At 34.8% G+C, this 21955-nt stretch overlaps 1 protein-coding gene and 1 long non-coding RNA gene across 3 annotated transcripts in view; one reads left to right on the forward strand and one right to left on the reverse strand.

Annotated features, from left to right (window-relative positions):
* Positions 1-21955, reverse strand: part of SPHKAP (SPHK1 interactor, AKAP domain containing) — a 169054-nt gene that overhangs the window by 145450 nt on the left and 1649 nt on the right. The window lies entirely within an intron of this gene.
* LOC102153787 lies at positions 10261-18783 on the forward strand. Its single transcript, XR_005378769.1, has 3 exons — positions 10261-10348; positions 13421-13515; positions 18694-18783. It is a non-coding gene; the product is annotated as an uncharacterized LOC102153787 (long non-coding RNA).

A 21955-nucleotide genomic window follows, 5' to 3' on the forward strand; every position in this document is an offset into this window, starting at 1 on the left:
AAGGCACACTCAAGCAGGCTGTCTTTAAAAAGAACAAAAGTAGCTAGATGATGAGGTTGGAACAATTAAACACAAAATGAAACAAACAAAAAACTCAGAAAAGAGTTCACACATATTTTCAGATAGCCCCTGTCTTAGGTAATGTGCTGGATGTGTATCTATGATTGGGCTTCACATCTTTGATGCATCAAAAAGAAATTGCCATTTTGTAGACAAGAATTTCAGATCCATCCAACCTAGTTTATAGGCAACCACGGTGCTTCTCAAGTTTACTACTTTAATATTAAGATCAATATGAAGAGAAAAGCAGGCTAAAAGTGTTTATGGAAATTGAATGCCTTGTAATTAAGTTTCTATACGATGCTTGAGTGATGCTTACACTCTAGTCCTTTTTTTCCATTCAGATCAAATTGTATTATTTCAAATCTCAAAAGCTAGAAAGTCACTCTAACTATGAAAAAGTAATAATATATCTACATCTGTAAATGTAGATATATAAGAGCAAAAGGAGAGTAAGGAGTCAGTGAAATTATCTTTGCATCTCAATGGCTGATAGATGGCTGATAGTTACCAGTACATGATTAGAATTCAACAAAATTTTATTGTGTGGCTAAAGATGCCAGAGAAGACTAAAGCAGTAAAATATCATATAAGGAGACCTCCAATCTCCATTCTCTAAGGGTGATAATTTTCTCTGGAAAGGTCTTGTCTGCTTTCTTTAGACTTAGTCCTAAAAACATCATATTTATTGACAGCATATAAATTTACTTTTTATTTTATTTTTTAAAGATTTTATTTATTTATTCATGAGAGACACAGAGAAAGGCATAGACATAGGCAGAGGGAGAAGCAAGCTCTCTACAGGGAACCCAATGCAGGCCTCCGTCCCAAAACTCTGGGATCATGACTGAGCCAAAGGCAGACGTTCAACCACTGGTATCTAGACATTCCTAAATTTCCTTTTTAAATTTCACTTTGTTTGAGGCTTATATGAAAAAATGTACTTTATGTGTGTGCTTTGATTGATATTCAGCAAACATGCTAAACTCATTTATTAATCCTAATAATTTATCTGCATATTTTGGGGGTTTTCTGTGCACACAGTCAAATGAACTGCAAATACCAAGAGTTTTGGTTTCTTCTTTGTCATACCTTTTACTTTTTGTTTCTCGTTATTGTCTTTCTGCATTGGCTAAGATCTTCAGTCAAATGTTGAAGAGAGTAATGCAAAAATCCTTAAAGTTACACCACTGTGTATTATATTTCCGGTACATTTTTATTAAGGAAGTTCTTGTCTATTTATATTTTTCTAGTGTTTTTATCCTATTAATCATAAAAGAATATTACATTTTATCAAATGTCTTTTTACATTTATTGATATAACTATATTGCTCTCCTCCTCTAGATTGTTAATTTTATGAATTATAATTGATTTGTAATATTAAATCAGGCGTGAATTCCTGAGATCAACCCAATTTGATGACAATGTATTATCCTTTTTATATTTTGTGGGACATAGGCTTGCTAATATTTTGTTTGGGAGCATTTGTCCCTCTATGATCATGAATGAAATTGACTGTATTTCCTTTCTTCCTTTGTCAGATTGGTATCAAGGTCATGCCAACTTCATAAAAGAGTTTGAGGGTATTTCTCTTCTTCTGCTTGCTGGAAGAGTTCGACTGCTATAGGAATTAACTATTCCAGTGAGTTTGTCTGGTAGTGTAGTTTTCCTGTTAGCAGGATTTTGACTACAGTGTCGGTATCTTTAATGTTTGTCGTGGTTCCTTTTATTTTCTACAGTTACTTTGGTAGGTCCTACTTTCATTCAAAATTACAATTTTAATACAAGTTGCATATATATGTATATATATATGTTTTGATGTGATGCTTTATACTATTACTATAATTTTGTCTATAGTATTTGCAGTAATTATTTTTTTTTTGATACCTAAAATTGCTTTTTCTTGCTTCATCTATCCCCTTTTGAAGTTAAACATGTCAGGGATTTTTGTCTTTTCCAAGAACAATCTTTTGATTTAGCTTTTAAATATGTTTACTTTTCATTGTATATATATATATATTTTTTAATTTTATTTATTTATTCATGAGAGACAGCGACAGAGAGAGAAAGAGGGAGAGAGAGAGAGGCAGAGACACAGGCAGAGGGAGAAACAGGCTTCACGCAGGGAGCCCGACATGGGACTCAATCCTGGGACTCGATCCTGGGACTCCAGGATCACACCCTGAGCTGAAGGCAGGCACTTAACCACCGAGCCACCTACGTATCCCTACTTTTTCTTTTTTTTTCTATCCCTACTTTTTTTTTAGCCCTACTTTTTTCTTTTTCTTTAAGGTCATATGATAGCTCTTATGATAGCTTTACTGGCATTCTACAAGTTTTGAAATGTGGTATGTTTATTATCCTTCAATTCAAAGATTTTCTAATTTTCATTATAATTTTGGTGATTTTATTTCTACTTATATGGAAAATTTCAATTTATCTTTTCATTATCAACTTATAGAATTGCATTTTACTCATACCATGGTGTGCATAACACTGATCTTTGGTATTTGTTAAGAATTGCTTTATAACCCAGTTATGTGGCCAATTTCTGTCAGTGTTGTATGTAATCTGCAGGTTTGGGTTGTCATAGTTCAGGTATGTACATTAAGTTGGTTGTGATAGTCAGATCTTCTAAATTCATACTGATATTTTTGGATAAACTCTTTTTATATGTCTGTCCATTTTTTGTTTTAATTTTAAGGACACTTTGTTATGTGCATACAAATTTAAAATTTAGGTATGTCTTGCTGATTATTCAACCCTTTTCCATCATAAAGTGACATGCTTAGCTTCTGGCAATGCTTTTTTGTTTTAAAGGTCATTTTGTCTGATAAAGACAAAGCTTTAGTTAGCTATTGAATTGTGTATTTTTTCCAGCCTTTTAGTAATTTATGTTTCAAATATGTCTTACTTTCTTTGATTTTACAAAATCCAAAAGATAATCTTTGCATTTTGTTTGAAGCATTTAGTACAATTACTTTTAATGTAACCACTGATGTCTTTAAAATCTTTTATGATTTTCTTTAGTAATATTCCCAGTTTGGGGCTGTAAAAAAAAAAACTTTATTTTTTTCTTGCAAGATATGTTCACAATGCACAGAATTCTAAACTGGCAATTATTTTCCTTTATACTGTGAAGATACGACCTCATTATCTTTGGATTCTCACTGTTGCTTTTGTGACATGAGCTGTCAATCCAATTTTTAGTTTTTAAAGGTAATGTATCTTTTTCCAGCCACTCTTAAGATTTTGTTTTTCTTTGATGGCCTGTTGATATTTACCTAATAATTCCTTATTATCATATCAACCCTTCAGTTTTTTTCATAAATTTTAAAATGTTTTATTATAAATGGCATAATTCTGGGGACACCTGAGTGGCTCAGCAGTTGAGCATTTGCCTTCAGCTCAGGGCATGATCCCAGAGTCCTGGAATTGAGTCCCACACAGGGCTCCTAATAGGGAGTCTGCTTCTCCCTCTGCCTAGGTCTCTGTTTCTCTCTGTGTGTCTCTTATGAATAAATAAAATCTTTAAAATAAATAAATGCAGTCATTTTCAGCAAGAGGATTGATGAATAGCTTTGTTATATTCCTGGAATTAAAACTCATAGGCCTTTAAAAGTTATCTGATGGTGTGGGGAAAGTCACACAGAAGAGGAAAATAGTACCAACAGATTTCAAGGATGAGAAAAGTGTGGGTTAAAAACAACTGACCCATCTCCTGAAAACCTTTTCATTAGGATAGAAACAGTTAGATGGAGAAAGAAGTAGATAATTAAGTGGCCTAAAGATATCTAGTCACTCAGACATTTCATGTAGTAGTAGCATGCTGTAGCAAAAACAGAAACAACGATGGCAATCAATAATTCTTATTATATCTCACCCCCTTAGAAGTCAAATAAAACCATCTTCATTTTTTATGAAATTAATGTATAGTGAAAATGACATATTTTTCAAGAAGGACCTGATTTCAAATCATTTGCAGAACTGTACTTCAAAAACACATACTTGGCAGGATAAGAGTCTTGCTTTCAAGATTGAAAAGTATGGTCTTTATATACAGATATATATAAACACACAATCTCTTTTCTTGGAAAGCAAGCATACTTTATAAAGTAAGTTTAATTCTACAAAATATATCAAAATGCCCAGGCACAGAAAGCATAATATGTGAGCTTACTGATAATCATCAAAACATTTTTGTGTTATAAATTCATTATAACAATATATTGTCATTGTGTTCATAGATTTCATTTTGCAGAAAAAGCTTAAGTGATTCACATACGGAATTCAGATAGGATGCATGCTACCTCTCCCTGCCAGATCAAAATTGCTTTCTCCACAAGGCATTTTTACCCTAATAGAAGTTGAGTGGCACAATCCAATATGTTAGAGAGACAGGTAGAATGATCAATTTTTCTATAATTCCACTCTGGTTTAATTTCTTTTAAAAAAGCAACTTAAAAATGATCAGGTTTTAGAATGAAGTGCAAAAATGGAGGAAAGAATCAAACATCTATTTTCTCTTTTCTCATGAAAAGAGAAACCCATCTATTTAACCCACGTAAGAAAACATTTTTTTTAATGGTATAGCAACATTCTTCCTTTTTTGTGTAAATCATATTCCTAATCACAAATGTCTTTCCTAGGTACCATGAGGCATTATCAAACTGTTCAACTGTCTTTTTTCACACAGGTGAATCTCAATTACTAAAGTTTAAAACAGTTTCTTATTTCATCCTTAAAGCTAACTATGCCCAAACCTTCTGCTTTCAGGAGGTGAAATTAAGGCCTAGAGCTGAGACCAGCATCTCTGTTGGAAGGTTAACAATGAACACTCTTGTCACTCATTCAGTGGTAGCTATTTCTGAGATAAAATTTGACAAGGGTAAGAATTCTTTGCTTTCTAAAGGTAGACATGAGAATATAGCAATCAGACCACAGATGATTAGTTAGAATCTATATGCAGCTATTATTAATGAGAACCTCAAGTTTTATGTCATATATGAGTCATAGCAACCGAAAAGGTCATTTAATAAAAATACCATAAAATGAATAAAAATAAGCATTTCAGATTGTATAACTCCACAGATTCCCAAATAGTCAAGATTCAAAACACTTTGACTTCTTCTTGGAAATCACATTTCATCCTTTCTAGGGGACATGGAGCACAGAATTTTACTGAGGCTGAGCAGATGAATGTGTTTCATCATTAGCAGGATGATATAGCCATTGTCACAGCAGGTTGATGCTGTTGCCTCATTAGATGCCACTGAGAAAAGTGAACTGAGAGCAGTGAGCAAATCTAGCTAGGGAGATTATGTAAAGAGACTTCCAGGCTGCTTGGTGCCTTACAACACTCACTCTCTTATTTTCAAAGTTTTCAAAATACAATAAACATATATCTGAGATAAATCCTATAATTTAATATTTAATGGCAAATTATAGTTGCAAACAAGAAATAGAACATCTGCGTGGCACTGGAAAACAGGGAAGGCAAAGACTCAAAGTTTAGGAGCTGCTGTTAATTGTAGCTCAGGGAGAGAATGCAGCAGACCATCCAGCTTATTAGACTGTTTCTCAGCAAAGTGGAAACGAATGTGTCCTAGATAGGAGATCATCCCCATTAGAAAGGTCTTCCCTTGTGAAAGATTTAAGCTAAAATATGCCAACTAAGAGAACAAGACTTTTTATTTCCCCTTCAAGACCTATTTCAATGTAAGATTACTATCTATTATGTATACCTTCACAGTGTCTACATTATGATTTCTCAGAGAATTTGATGTGCAGGTCTCAAATGTAGCCACATCTTGATTGCAATAGACCTACAAAGAGCAACAAGGAAGCTTTACTTCTATCAGTGTTCTTGAGGTGTACTGTAGGATTGCCTGAATGGCTCTTTTCCACTGTAGATGGAATGAAGTTTACCCCTCTGAAAAAAAAAGTTACAAGTGTAAAGGCTAACATCAATAAATAGTCATAGATCCCAAACCTTTTAGCCAGTGATTCAGATTCACCTCTGAGCTTCTCATTTTCTTAGGTAAGATCTTCTAGAAACACACACCATTTAATTTATACTGAAATGCTCAATCAAAATGGGATTTCTTTCTAACAATGTGTTAAGTTCTAATAGCCACTCTGTAAGCAGAAAGAGCAGAAGCCTTCCTAAGCAATCATAAAACCAAATAGAAATCTGCATGCACACTTTTTTTTTAATTTCCTTCAACAAATAGCTACTGAGCACCAAGCATTGTAGGAAGTGCTCAAGACATTGCAGTGAATAAAACAAAAACCCTGCCTTCATGGCATTTATGTTGCATTGATGGAGAGAAACAAAAAAGTAATATATAAAAGTAGGATATATAAAAGATTAAGGAAAATAATACTTGAATATTACTCTTATGAAGTGAATATTTTCACATATGTTGCTTAGTTTTCTCTGCAAGATGAGAATTGGGTCAAAAAGCATTAATATACAAGTTCAAGGTAGTTAAATAATTGGGCCAAAATCACATATTACATTGAAGGACATCTTACACCCACATCTTCCAATTCTATGCCTTGGATTCTTTTCCATTACACTGCAGTCTACATAGTACCCAAAGTAAATTAAAATTTTCAATGATTTGTGTATTGAATATCATGGAAATGAAATATCCAAAAGATCTGAAAGATTAAATATGTATCTGAGTATTCTAGAGTTCTCTACTCATAGGCTCAAAGAAAGCAGGACTCTATGAGAATAGAATAAGGCAGCTGGATAATTAACAATGGAACACCTGTTATTCCCCTTTTCTATTTGTTTTTTATAGAAATTACTTTCAGAGGAATTCAGAGTCTATTTACCTCCTTGCAGGTGTTTCTATTAGTTTGGCCTATTATATGGGAGTAAAGGAGGCATTATTTTGGTAGAAAGGCAACAGAAGAAAGTTAGAGAGCAGTACATGTCCTTAAGGGCAGCGATAGCCCCCAGAGACCACTGGAATTTGGAAGAGTTGGGCTGCTTTACAATTGCTAGGAAAGCCTTCTTTGGAGAGTCTTGAAAAACAAACCCTTAGGTTGAAATATTTTCACGGATTATTTGGATTATTTGGATGGCCACAGAAGAGCAGTGTTCTGTATAGGTTGAATAATTATGATTCTTGAAAGTAACGTTACCAAGAAAAACAAGGAACCAAAGTTTTAATAATGTTATTTGTTAATCTATAATTATTCACCTGGTTCAGAATGCACAAGACTGACGTGGAAATGCCACGGGCAAAATAGCATGCCAAGCTTAGCGAAGCTAATTATAACCCATGTGCTTGCAAAAAGTCAGGAATAATGCAGCAGAATGGACACTATGCTCACAGGTGCATTTCTTTGCACTAAAGCCAAGCAACAGGGAAAACCCAGCACTTATCTAGCGAATTTAATCAGTGCTAATGTTCAGTGTTGATCACCCAATCAAACAACTTCCTATTTATTGTATAAATTGTCCACTAACTGCCTTGTGGAGCGGTGGAGTCAGAATTCCAGTCTAGGTTGTGGGACCCCTAGGTTTGAGCTCTTCCACCACTGTCCTACTAACCAACTTAGACATGGTCCACATTCCTAAACATGATGTCAAAGCAAAAACTGTACCAGACAAAGGTAAGCAGGGAAGGAAGACTATTCAGGTCTATGGCAAAAGGAAACAGAGAGAGCAAGAATGCAGTCTAAATTCAACTCCCTTCCAATAAAGAGTGAATGTTTTTAAGAGCAGAGGTGATGGTGGTGTTAATTGGTCTTATCAAAGGAAAAGTAAACGTCATATATTCATGGCAGGAGACAGTTTTATAACTTAGAGTAAAGGTGCCTACAGAAGCTAGGCTCTTTTCCTCTTACAGAAACTGTGAGATCTGGGTGCTATCTCCTATCTAAACATTTCAAAGAGATGTTTCCAGGTCCTTAACAAAGACATTCCTGGGTTGTTAAACACACACACACACACACACACACACACACACACACACAAAGTCTTTTCAAAGGATTTCTATCTTAGCAGAGAAATCATTTACAAGCACAAGTTTTCTAAATAAAATGTTCTAAGAAATGGGAAGCCTGCAACTGAAGTCAGGAATATGATGTTTTCTAAAGTTTAGTCAAAATGAGAGACGAGGGAAATGTCAGAGCCATTTTGGTGGATGGGCTGTGAGTGCTTCCCTCATCTAGCCCCTGGCTTCCCCTCCATCTTCATTTCTCACCACAGGGAACCATGTACTTTGCTTCAATGCCATCATCACTATATATCTGTGGAAACGATTTCTGTAAAATGTGTCTTTAAAATCTCCCTCCAGACTGATCTATTGTTTGTTGTCTACTACTTGGAATATCTTGGGTGCTAAGAGCTAAACTGTGAGCATCTAGTTCATTAGGGAAGGGAGCAGAGGAACCCAGCATTTCCTACCCTCAGCTGCCAGATAAGGGCTTTATTGTAAAACCTTCATCACTTTGAGGAAGACAGAAATGAGCCAAAATACAGATTAAAGAGGAGTAATTTCAGCTTAGTTTAGTGTTCTGAATGTATCTGAGAGGTGATGTTGTCAGTGGAATCTGTGGGGTAAGAAGCAAGAGATGTGGAATGTTGTATTAATCACGTCCATCTTCTCTGTGACCATGACATTCAAATCATCTTTAGTTAGAACTATGTGAACCTTCTCAGGTAAACGCTTTGATGTATTTTTTTGGTTAAGAGTAGATTTTTATATACCAAAGATATCTTGATGGGACAATAAATGTTTTTTAACTGTACCTTTCTACATATTCTAAATTTTTGCATATTTCTAAGGAAATAAATGTTTGGATCTAGTGTCCTGGACTCAGTACCTCTTCCTTTATGTGGACTTTTCTGGTCTTGCATATGAGATATTAGCATCTATGTTCTCTGTGCTCACAGATAAATTAGTCTTTTTTTTTTAATTTTTATTTATTTGTGATAGTCACACAGAGAGAGAGAGAGGCAGAGACATAGGCAGAGGGAGAAGCAGGCTCCATGCACCGGGAGCCTGACGTGGGATTCGATCCCGGGTCTCCAGGATCGCACCCTGGGCCAAAGGCAGGCGCTAAACCACTGCGCCACCCAGGGATCCCTGTGCTCACAGATAAACTTAGCTCAAGGATTATCAGGTAAAATGTATATTTAATTTATTCACCTTCCTTGGTGTTTTCTCATACATTAGATCTAAATTACTACTGCATTAAAAATCAACTAACAATTGTGAGATATTTTGGAAACGGAAAGACTTCTTTAATCTTTACTACAGTGGAGATTTCCAGAAGATTGAGTTTTTGAAATATTCAATTGCACTTGGATGGTTTCATTAGATAATTTGCTCATCTACAGATAATGTTTGTGAAAATGGAAAAGGTTTCCAGCAGTGCCATTCCCTAGAGAAAATCTAGTAAACTTAAAGTCACTGGAACTTATCCCCCCCAAAGATCAGGTGTCCTTGTTATTCATTAGCCAGTCCCTGCAGTTTCAAGATTGTATAAGAAAGCAAATGGACCAACTGCTAACTAACAATTAGTCTCCAGTGAAGATCCTTCCCACTTGAGTGTTTTTCTCTGTGCAGTGCATCAACAACTTTTGGTGGTTGTTTTCTGTTGATGATTTCAGAGGTTGTGACTTTTATCTAAATAAAATGCTAATCGATTGAAATAAATTTTGCAAAAGATGCAGGGATTCAGAAAGAAGAATAAAATGATATTGGAGAACTCTTCATCACAAGTCAAACCAACTCCAAATGAGCACCTGGCAGAGTGAGATCAGTTAACAGTGGAAGGAGAGAAAATCAGTGAGGGTGATGATGTGACAGATATTTTCACAAGAGGTTGATTTGAGAATCAAAGAATTAAAGGGAGCATTGGCAAAATGGATGAGGCTGACGAATATAGTACTAACACTGTTTATGATATTGTGACCAAAAGTGCCATGTTAACAATTCTGAAGGGAAAATTATGATCCTCCAATCCAGTCAACACCTAATCTATTATTTATTTATTACACAATTCATGTTATTTTTCAGATAATGATAAAATAAACTAATTTTTAAAAATTCTATAATTTTTAAAGATAAATTTCATTTAAAGATAAATTTCCAGTCAAATACATTAATTGTCTGCACTATTTAATGACATTTATTCTTCTTTGTAGTGAATTTACTTCATGTTCCCTTTTCCAGGTTCCTCTCATCCTCACAGAGAGAAGATGGCATTCAAGTCACTCGGTTTCATTCTGAGTTTCATTCCCTCCTCTCAACGAAGCAAGTAAGTCCTCCCCACTATTTTTCCCCCCTCTCCCAAACAACCATACAAGTCACATATGATCTTCAAGGTTAAAACTTGGATTAGATCTTCATGCTTTTGCCTCCCTGTTTATATATGCCCTCATCCATCCTATGGAAAATATCTTAGACCCAGTGGGAAAACTAAGAAAAATGCCATCATCAATATTTTGTTGATATGCTTTCGCCTTCACAAAGGGTAGTGGTGATCTACAAGGGCTGGTCTGATTAAGTCTGGGATGACAGCTCCTCTGGATAACATGTTCTCTGGATACTGAATCGCCTTCTTGGACACTGTTTTTAATAATGATTCATATGATGCAACTGTAGCTCATTTTGTAAATGACAAGATTCCAATGAAGTCACCACCTTTTTTTCCACCTTTGCAAGAAAAGGAGGCTGATGGTTTAACAGAATGCCAGGTCAGATCACTGACCTGTTGATAATTAGACAGGTGAAGTGTATGTACCTTTTTAATTGCTATTTTGAAGCACTGTTAATTCATTCAGGAAAAAAAAGTAGAAATTAAAAATCTTCAGGTTATAATGAGTGCATGAGTCAGCAAAGAGCACATTATGTGAGGCCAAGATTTTACATAGAAAAAAATGACTTCAACTGGTCCTTTATTTTTTACCTGAATTTTATTTTTGGTTTAAATTAGTGAGATAAATTCTTTATTTCTCTGCATATATTAAGTGGAAGTACTGACTACTCAAACTATAAATGAATGAATAAATCTATTCATAGGCATAATCTATCAAAAGTTACTTCTTGAATTTTTATGTTCTTACTATTATGTTAAAAACTATAGATTTTTAGGACAAAAAGCAATTGTGTGTATTGCTTTCTTATGTTCTTATTATTATGTTAAAAATTATAGATTTTTAGGACAAAAAGCATTTGGGTGTATTACTTAACTTATGTTAATACTAAAGTATAAAGAAGAAATTATCAATTCTCCTTGTATCTTTGGAAGCAAAATTAAATATTTAAAAATTCCTCTCCTTTTACTTAATGCATTTTAATACCTAAACAAAGCATGCTGAAATATAAAATTACAAACTAAACAGGGTACTTTTAGAAACTAATACTTGATACAAATTCATATCCATTACATATGCACATATTTTTAAAATGTATGTATAACATGTTTAACAAATAAAAAATACATCTCACAAAACCTTAGCATTTTATTTTATTATAAGCTTCTGAAGCAGTTGACTTTAATTTAATATTAATAATGTTAGAGTCATTTTAAAGGAACTGCTTCTAATTTTTCAGATACAACCAGGCTATCATTAAAAGAAGTCTAATTAAATATAAATAGACCATTATTTTATATGAGTTCTAATTTGCCACAGATCAATTTAATTTCTCCAATACATAGGAAAACTATTCTTTTGCATTACTTATAAAGAAAATGATTGATTGTGTGAGTCATCTAATAATGGATATTCCATCTGTTCCACTAAGAATCACAGTGTAACTAAAGGAACAGATATATGCAATAAAATAATAGAACATAAGTTAAAAACTCAGGGATAAGTAAAATAGAAATTATAACAAAAGATCAGTATCATTGTTAAAAACAGCACAGATATTCAGGTAATGAACTCCTACATGGTTGTTATAATTGAACTTCGAATTTGTTTCTGCGATTTCTGGCAGCTGAAGTAAAATGTAGACATGGGCAGTTATAGAGATAGTATCCTTCTAGAGGAAAGGTAAAGAAGGTATTTAGATGTGGGTAACAGACAAGTTCTGCTGCACCAGAAAATACCAAGAGTTTCTATGTTTTAGAGCTTACTGTCAGGATTATTTTAAACAAATCCCATGCAATGGGAAGTACAGGAATCAAGAGGTCAGGGTTTTATTCTTGGCCCTATCTCTAAATATTTGTGTGATTTGAGTAATTCATTTAACTTTTTGTGACTTCAATTTCTTTATCTGTTAAGGAAGGGTGTTGAACAAGATCACTTTTACCAAACTTCCCTGTAGCTCTAATATCCCATGTTTGATGGGTTCCCATTTTTCCAGCACAGAGAGAAAACACTTGATCTTCCAAAAGACATATTTTATATGTAAGTTTCTTACTAGGGAGAAATTGTTTCAAAAAGTTGTTTTTAAAAATTGTTTAGAGAAGTTAGGGGTCATCTATCAATCATGTCCATCAAATAAAAGAACTGATCAGTTGGTTAACCTGAGAAAAGTCACTCAGGAAATGAAAAGAAACTACAGTCAACATGTCCTGGGTTATCTACTTCCTAGTATGTCTCCTTCCATCTGCAATGCCACCTGCCCCCAAGGTGATATGCAAGGAGGACAGGAACTCGGTCTTACTCTAACCCAAAATCTTGAAGGTGTCAGGAGTGAGTGTCTGCTCACTAATTGTTGTTTGGTATCTGACTCTCCAATCTTCCTATTCTTATGTTGACATGCTACCAGAATCACTATGCAACATTGGAAGCATCTAATGTGGGGTTTGAGATCTAATGTCATTGCCTATCTTGAAAATGATGTGGAGTCAAAATAGCTTTTGAAAATCCCTTAAGAAGTTTATAAACTACAGCATGTTGACTTTTTAAAAAATGTCTCATAACGTTATTTGTGTGTATGTGTATACACTATATAGAAATGCATAATATGTGATAAAAATAAATATAAGCTTACCATGTTGGTTTTTTTTTTTTAAGATTTTATTTATTTATTCATGAGAGACACAGAGAGAGAGAGAGGCAGAGAGAGAAGCAGGTTCCATGCAGGGAGCCTGATGTGGGACTCAATTCTGAGACTCCAGGACCACGCCTTGGGCCAAAGGCAGGCACTAAACCACTGAGCCATCCAGGGATCCCCTCTTACCATGTCTTTAACAATGAGAAAGAGAGTTGGAGAATGAAAGAATAAAAAAAAGAAAAATGAACATTGAATATGTATGGGTTAAATGTGTTTATGGCATGCTATTATATCACTAAATAGCAGCAGCTTTGTGGGACTATGAAATGGGGAAAGTGTGAATTTATGTCAGGATGAATGTGATTCCCAGTTCACATTCCAGTCCTCAGGAGGAGACACCTACAGACCACAGTATCCATTGTTATTACCTGGAGCTGGTGCATAGGGCCTGCTTCCTGACTGCTTCAACTGGTTAAGGTGAGTTCCGTCTCTCCCTTTCTCCAACCCCATCTTCATATCCCTGCATGTTAGTGATGAAGATCTTTGGAAATTTCAGAGCAAAAAGAGAATTCTGTGAGATCAGGCACATTGGGCTAGGTTTTACTGCAGTTTCAAGCTCCAAAATGCCAGAGAATTAAAATCATGAAGGTCTGTGTCCTGCTCATATCATGTGTCCATCATGGATTGGCTGAGAGCTCTGCTTCAGGTTGTACTCATTCTAAGACTCAGGCTGATGGAGCAACCACTATTTGAAATCTGTTCTTCACTATGTAAGAAAGAGGAGAAATAAAGCAAATCATAAATGTCCTCTTTAGTACTTCCACTTAGAAGAGACAAATGTCCCTTCTACACACTTTGCATTGGCCCAAGCAAGTCATATGGCCACACCTTGTACCAAAGAGATGAACAAGTTCGATCCTACCCTATCCTTAGGAACACAGTTAGAAATATTTGCTGAATATCATTAATGCCCATTACAACAAATAGATGTGCCAAAGAGTGAATTCTGTAAGGTCTCCAGGTCCACTCTTAACTGGTCTTATGTTCTTTTTTTTTTTTTTTTTTTTTTTTAAGATTTATTTATTTGAAAGAGAGAGAGAAAGAGAGCATGAGCAGGGGGAGGGGTATATGGAGAATGAGAAAGAGAGAAAGAATCTCAAGTAGACTCCCTGCTAAGCATGGAGCCCAACATGGGACTTGATCTAACACCCTGAGATTATGAACTGAGCCTAAGAGTTGAGCACTAAACCAACTGAGCAACCCAGACACCCCCAATCTTATGTTCTTAAATAAACTTCAGGAGCTGGGTCATTATGTCAGCTCAGCTACAGTGAATAACTCACATATCACAGTGGAGAAACAAATCATTCTGTCAATTTTCCCCTTTATTTAAGAACAAGGAGAAAGAGAGAAAAAGAGAGAGAGAAGGTACTCCTTGTAGAATCTCAAGTGCCATTTCAGAGCCAGCATGATGAATTTTTTAGTTAAATTACTGCCTGTGGCAGACAGGGTAAAGGGCCCCCAAAGATATCCATTTTCAAATCCCCAAACCTGTGCATATGTTGGTATATGGCAAAGCAGAGTCAATTTCAAGATGGAATTAAGCTGATGGAATCAGCTGACCTTGATGTTGGGAGATTATCCTGGATAATCTGGATGGGTCCAATGTAATCACGAGAATTTTTAAAAATACGAAAGGGAGGCATAAAAAGAGGTCAGAAAAAAATTTAAAAATAATACATACATACATACATAAATAAATAAATAAATAAATAAATAAATAAATAAATAAATAAATAAAAGAGGTCAGAAGTCAGAAGGATGTGATGTAAGAAGAACTCAAGCCACCATTGCTGGCTTTGAAGATGGAGGAAAGGCATCACCAAGCAAATGCTTTCTGTGTAAGTTGGAAACGGTAAGGAAACAGATTCCTCCATATAACCTCCAGAAATGGACACAGACCTGCCAAGACCTTGATTTTATTCCAGTGAGACCCATGGTAGACTTCCAACATAGAGGATTGTAAGATAGTAAATTTGTGTTGATCTAAGTCACTAATTTTGTAGCAATTTGTTATAGCAAAATAGAAAACTAATATAATACCTTTATGTTTTTTTAAAACTAACTTATACTTCTAAAATCATGGCTACTCTAAGAGGTTCTGTTAACTATTTCAATAATTTGGTCATGTAATTTTAATTTTAATTTTAATTTTAAATTAAAGGAATAAATTTTAATTTTAAATTAAAGGAATAAAAAGCACACTGGTCTGCATATTATTTTTTTAGAGAGAAATTCTCTCAAATCATAGGTCCAAATATGTCACCTCTTCCATTTCATTCAGAGTGTGGCTTGATATGCAAGTAGAGCTTCCAGTGCCTGGATTCCAAGATCTCTTTCAGAACAGACACAAACATTTTCATTCATGTGCTTGATTCCATGTGCTGGGTTTCCTCTGTTTTCCTGTTGTGTCAAAAATCTCTTACAGCATCTGTCTTCATAGTTGCTGCTAATTTAGAGGCCATAGTTTGAGAAAGATTGAATCAAAATATTTAGAAAAAAAAATGGCATGTTGAAATTATATACTAAACTCATCAAGGACAAGAACCATTTCTTACTCATCATTATACATGTTTCAGTAACTTTGTTAGAAGAGTTCAAGAATATCTTGGAGGCTAAGAGTGGGAATGTGCATGTATTAGGAAATAGAAAAGGACAGTGATGTATTTTAACAACATTCAAACATTGCAATTTAAAAAGCAGGTTCAAGTTCTGACTCTGTTACTTACTAGTTGAGTGATTTGGGCAGGTCATTTAACCTTACTAAGCCTAAATTTCTTTATCTTTAAAATAGGAATAAAATAATTTCACTGACTTCCAGTTTCCACTCAGGGAAGCTATATTACCCTATAGAAGATATCAGGCTTTTAATAAAAAATTATAAGTCATGTGAAAAGGCAAGGAGGAAAAAAAAAAAAAAACACTTCTAAGGGACAAAACAAGCAACTGGACCAGACTTGATTGTGTCATAGATGTTCAAACTATCTGGCAAAGAATTCAAAATAATGATTATTAGTTTAGTGACTCTGATGGAAAAGGTACACTACATGCATGCTTACATGGGTAATTTCTGTAGAGAGGTGAAACTATAAGAAAAAACAGGAAATGTTAGAAATGCAAAGCACTATAATGGAATGAAGAATGCCTCTAATAAATTCTTCAGTAGAATCAACTCAGCTGAGGAAAGAATCAATGAACTTGAAGTATGCCAATACAAATTAATTAAATTGAAACAAAAAGAGAAAAAATTAAAATAAAAAACCCTAAATAATTAACCAAACAAAACCATAAGAGAGTATCCAGGAGCTATATTCTGATATAGGCACAATTGGAATTCTAGAAGGAAAAGAGAGAATGAGAACAGAGTAGGAAACATATTAAGAGATCATGGATTAGTTTTTTTCAGAATTAACAACAGACACTAAACCACAGATCCAAGAAGCTCAGAGAACACTGTATAGGATAAATACAACACACACACACACACACACACACACACACACCTTGGCATATCATATTTAAATTGCTCTAAATAAAAGATAAAAAGAAAATTTTGAAGATAAGCAGGGAAAAAGGAAATGTAACATAGAAAGGAGCAAAAATAATAATGAAACCCATTTCCTAGCACAAACCTTCAAAGCCAAAAGACAATGGAGTGACAACTTTAAAACAATGGGGAAAAATATCTTGCAAATCCAGAAAGCTAGAGTAAAAAAAAAAATATATGATTCAAAAAGTACAGGAAAAATAGACTTTCTCAGGCAAACAAAAGCTGAGAAAATTCATTGCCAGCAGACATTCCTTATAGGAAATGTTAAAAGAAATTTTTTGGACAGAAGGAATATAATATTAGACAGAAGCTTAGCTCTACACAGATCAAGTGTCAGAAATGAATATATGAGGGTAAAATAAAATTTATTTTTTTTCTTAATACTATTGCTCTAAGAAATACCTGACTTTATAAAGCAAACATATTAGCAATAAATAGTGTTTATAGAATACACAAAAACAAAATATATGATAATAGCACAAAAGAGAAGAGAATTTGGATATATACCTGCAGGAAACTTACATTGTGGGGGTGGGGGGAGGCACTGGGATGGCTCAGTTGGTTAATCAGCTGCCTGTGGCTCAGGTCATGAATCCAGGGTTCTGGGATCAAGCCTTGCATCCAGCTCCCTGCTCATCAGGGAACCTGCTTCTCTTTCTCCTACTCCCCCTGCTTGTGCCCTCTTTCTCTTTGTCAAATAGATAAATAATATCTTAAAAAGGGGGGGGGGGACTTACACTGGGTATGAAGTGGCATATTATAATCTGAAGGTAAATACTGAATAATAATGATATATATATATATATATATATATATATATATAAATTCTTCTTCAAAAAGATTTATTTATTTATTTTAGAGAGAGAGAGCATACATGCATAGGGAGGGGAAGAATAGAAGAAGAGAGAGTCCAAGCAGACTTCATGCTGAGCACATAGCCCAATGTGGGGCTAAATCCCATGACCTTGAGATCATGGTTTGAGTAGAAATCAAGAGTCCAATACTTAACCAACTAAGCCACCCAAGCACCCCTATAAATTCTAAACCATAAGGCAATCATACATTTTTGAAAGAAATATAGAATAGAATCATTAAAAAGTTATCAACCCAAAGGAAGGCAGAAAAGAGGAAAAAAGGAACAAATGACAGATAAAGCATAGAGAATAGCTAGTTAGTTGGTAAATTTTAATCCAAACTATCTAGAATCATGATAAATGTGAGTCGCCTAAATATATCAATGAAGAGAGATTGTCAGATAGGATTTTTAAACAGTAAAATGCAGTAGCCCATTTGTAAGAAACAACTTTCAAAATGAAAATTTAGGTTAGGAGCAAAAGGATGGAAAAAGGTAAGCCAAGAGAAAGCTGGAGCAGCCACACCAGTGTCAGCTAAAGTGTGCTTTGTGTCTGAGTTATGTGGGCTATTCACCAGCATTGATTTTTAAAAATCCATCATGAAACAGTTGTATTTAGAAGAGTCTATTAAGTATGATAAACAGCAATAGATGAAGGTTCATGATCCTTGTATTTCACACATACCATCTCAATTCTTATAATGTTTGCCCCAATGTGGATAACCAATAACTACTAAGTAGGAGAACCAGGATCTTAATCACTGTCCTGTGTTCTTAAAAAACAAAAACAAACAAACAAACAAAAAACAAAAAAACAACAACAACAACAAACCCACAAGATTTTATTATGCCTTCTATGAGCATTATGCTGCTTTCCCCCTTGGGAGACATTTAAAAAAAGCCAACTCATTCTCTAAGCTGTGCTTTCTTTTGGATGGCGAGTGCTGCTTCAGTTCTCTTCTTTTTAAAAAAGATTTTATTTATTTATTTAAGAGAGAGAGAGAGCGAGAGCACAAGTGGGGTGAGAGGCAGAGGGAGAAGGAGACTTCCTGCTGAGCAGGGAGCCTGATGTGGGGCTCGATCCCAGGACCCTGGGATCACGACCTGAGCCGAAGGCAGACACTTAACTTACTGAGCCACCCAGGTGCCCACTTCAGTTCTTTTAAATGCCTTAACTTCATCTCTCTTTCAGGAGAATGAGACGACGTTCATCCTCATATCATGCCCAACTGAGAGTCACTGCTACAATAAAGTCTGCAGCACTACAGGTTAGAAGTAAAAGGGACTTAAAAAAGCAGAACATTCAGGATATAAGTCATGACATCCAGGAGAAGACACAGGAGTCACAGGTCAAGCACACTGCCCAGGCAGTCGCAGCCAACAACTTCAGAACAGGACTAAACACCAGATCTCCTGCCATCAAATACATCACTATTTCTTCTTTCTCTCTTTACAAGTCTCTGTAGCTGTTACTCTCATGCAAAGAATAAAATACCATGAAAATGAATAGTATCAGACAAAGGCAACCCCTTGTGAACGAGACAAGCTCTAATATAATAGTTCATTTAAAAATCGATGATTTAGGGCAGCCCAGGTGGCTCAGCGGTTTAGCGCTGCCTTCAGCCCAGGGTGTGACCCTGGGGTCCTGGGATCCAGTCCCGCGTCCGGCTCCCTGCATGGAGCCTGCTCCTCCCTCTGCCTGTGTCTCTGCCTCTCTCTGTGTGTCTCTCATGAATCAATCAATCAATGAATCTTAAAAACATTGATGATTTTGAATCAGATACATATTTTACTAAAGGGACCACATGGATAGAGATCTGATTGCCTTCAGAGTTTCCATCTCTTCTCCAGATCCTGTTACCCTGCAGCAATGTGGCTCTCAGGGTCCTTGGCACCAGGATTGACTAATTCTCCGTTTCTTTCTCTATAGTAGGAAACAGCACTTCTTGGGCCGTATTTCCTTGTGAATTATGAGTTGGAGAATATGGTCATGTCAGCACTGCTCTTGAAGGGAGCATGGTTGTCACGATAGAAAACAGCCTTCAGTTTACACTTAAGACAGTCTGTTATTTGTCTCTGTTCCTCAATTTGTTAAGAGTGATAGATTAATCTTTTCTGAGAGTTTCAGATAAATAGGACACAGAAATGTAATGGACTCTTGAATTTTTCCTTTTGTATGAATTTGAAAACATAACCTTTAAATAAAAACTTGTTGACAGAAGATCATAGTCTAGTTTACAGTATAAGCTGGTTTGCTTCTTAAAAAAAAAAAAAAGGAAATCCTGTTGTGTGTTTTTTTTTTTTTCCCTAGAACTAGCATTTTTAGAGGAAAAACCTTGAGATTTTGGTGGGTTTTAGTGAAATGTTGCTAGGGTAACCTTAGGTTGGATTAAAATAATCTCACAGGAAACCTAAATCAAAGTACCCTATTTTTTCCAAGGGTTCATCTTTGATAATTTTCTCATTCAAAGTGCCTGATAAAAACATTACTGAAATAGAAATCCAGTAAGCAAAACAAAAATAACAAAGTGATACAGTATAAAAAGTACAAGTGATTCAGGAAATGAGATGGCCCCTTTCTTAAACTTCAAATTCAAACCTTAGTTATGGTCAAGGTGACAAATTATTTCTGTCTACAAAAATGATATTTTCAGTATTGGTTGGCTTTAACAGATGATCTTGCTTTTAGGCTGCCCCCATGTGTCCTAATGATATCAGTGTTTGTTCAAACTTCCCCTATTTGAAAGTATGGATTTTCCGTCAATACAGGAAAGAGAACCTCACCAGAAGCCAGAAGAACTCTGTGGTTGACCCAGCTCTGCTACAGACTATTGCGTGGTTTTCTAAATCTAACCATTTTCCTCATTTTATTTCTTTTTCCTTCAAATTTTTTAACTAAAAAGTGGAGATAATTATATCTGTAATATTAACTCACAGGGATGTGAAGATCACAAAAGTTAATGTATAGGTTAATACTTCATAAAATATAAGCCTTATTTTACACACACTAGTGATCAATATAATTGACACTGATCTTCACTCTGTCAGGGGTAGCTTCTATATTACAGTGCAATGCACTACAGCCACGGAACACACTGGGTGAGAGTCCTTGGATTTTCTCTTATTTTCACAATATCTAGTTTTGTACCTTAGCAAATCAAATAAACTTTTTTGTAAAGTAGATGACTAAAGAATCTAAAATTTTTCCCCTTTTTTATTTATTTTCTTTTCTTGAACTAGACTACTAGTCGGGACACACTTGGCTTCTGGATTTATAATACAACTAACATGGGAACATTTCATCTTTCCATAGGTCAGCCCCATTACTGGAGACACCTTCCAACATTAATAACAGTCATTTAAAGAACTCTGTAACATCATCCAAATAGCTTTTGTACATTTAAAAATGAAAATATTAACAACTAATTGGAGGTTTCACGGAAGTAAAGAAATATAGTATAACAAGTCAAAGCATAAACAATTCTTTTTTTAAAAAAAAACATGGTTTAAAGTATCTAAAGTGTATGAATCAAAAACAATTTTAAGACTGTTACAGAACATTGCTTGAACAAAATTTAATTTGTATTTTTGATTCCCTGAAAAATTTAAGAAACTGTATGTAAAAGCCAACACATGCAAAAATTCTGTGATTACCTCAGTGTATTACTAAATCATTTTGTTCTTCCTACCCAAGTGCTAAACAGAATGTCTTTGATTGCTTTATAATTCTTAAGAGAAACAGTGATTTATAATCACCCACTTAATTACATTAGATACCGAAAATATTTCAGATTTAAACAGCACACATATTGATTGACAACAACTTGATTTTTTTCCTGATCATTGCCATTTTCTTGAAAAAAAAAAAAAAACCTGTGAAGAGTTTCCAGTCATCAATTCCTTAAATTCAAACTTTTGTGGACAAGTAGTGTGGCTAATATAATATTTCCAGACACTGCTTGGTAATTCTAGTTTACTTTTTGCATATCAATACCTATGGTCTCCAATTAAATATTATGTTTCTTGTATTCAATGAAATAGAGGATCAAGTTAGCTATTCTATTAGAGTGAACTGAATATGTTTTATATGAGTAAAGATGCTAACAAAATAGCTGAATTACTACACCGATTCGTGGAGATGTGACATGATGTCTGGTGAATAAACAATAATATTTGAATAATTCAACGTGTAATTTGCGGCAGCTGATATTAAACCTATATTAATATTTTGTAGGATGCTACATGACACAGAGCAATACCATCGCAACTGGTTTGCTCTTTGTAAAATCATTTTTACAGTAGTGCCATAGAAATAATTTTAAGGAATTACTGGCATCATGAACTTTAATATTTTAGAAAAGGTCCCAGCTTTTGAATAGGAATATAGTCCCCATTCAGGCACATCACTATTGATCTGCAAACCTGTGTGCAAGGCCAGAGATCTCTCATCAAAA

This window comes from Canis lupus, chromosome 25 (genome assembly GCF_011100685.1).
Source record: "Canis lupus familiaris isolate Mischka breed German Shepherd chromosome 25, alternate assembly UU_Cfam_GSD_1.0, whole genome shotgun sequence".
Classification (NCBI taxonomy): domain Eukaryota; kingdom Metazoa; phylum Chordata; class Mammalia; order Carnivora; family Canidae; genus Canis; species Canis lupus.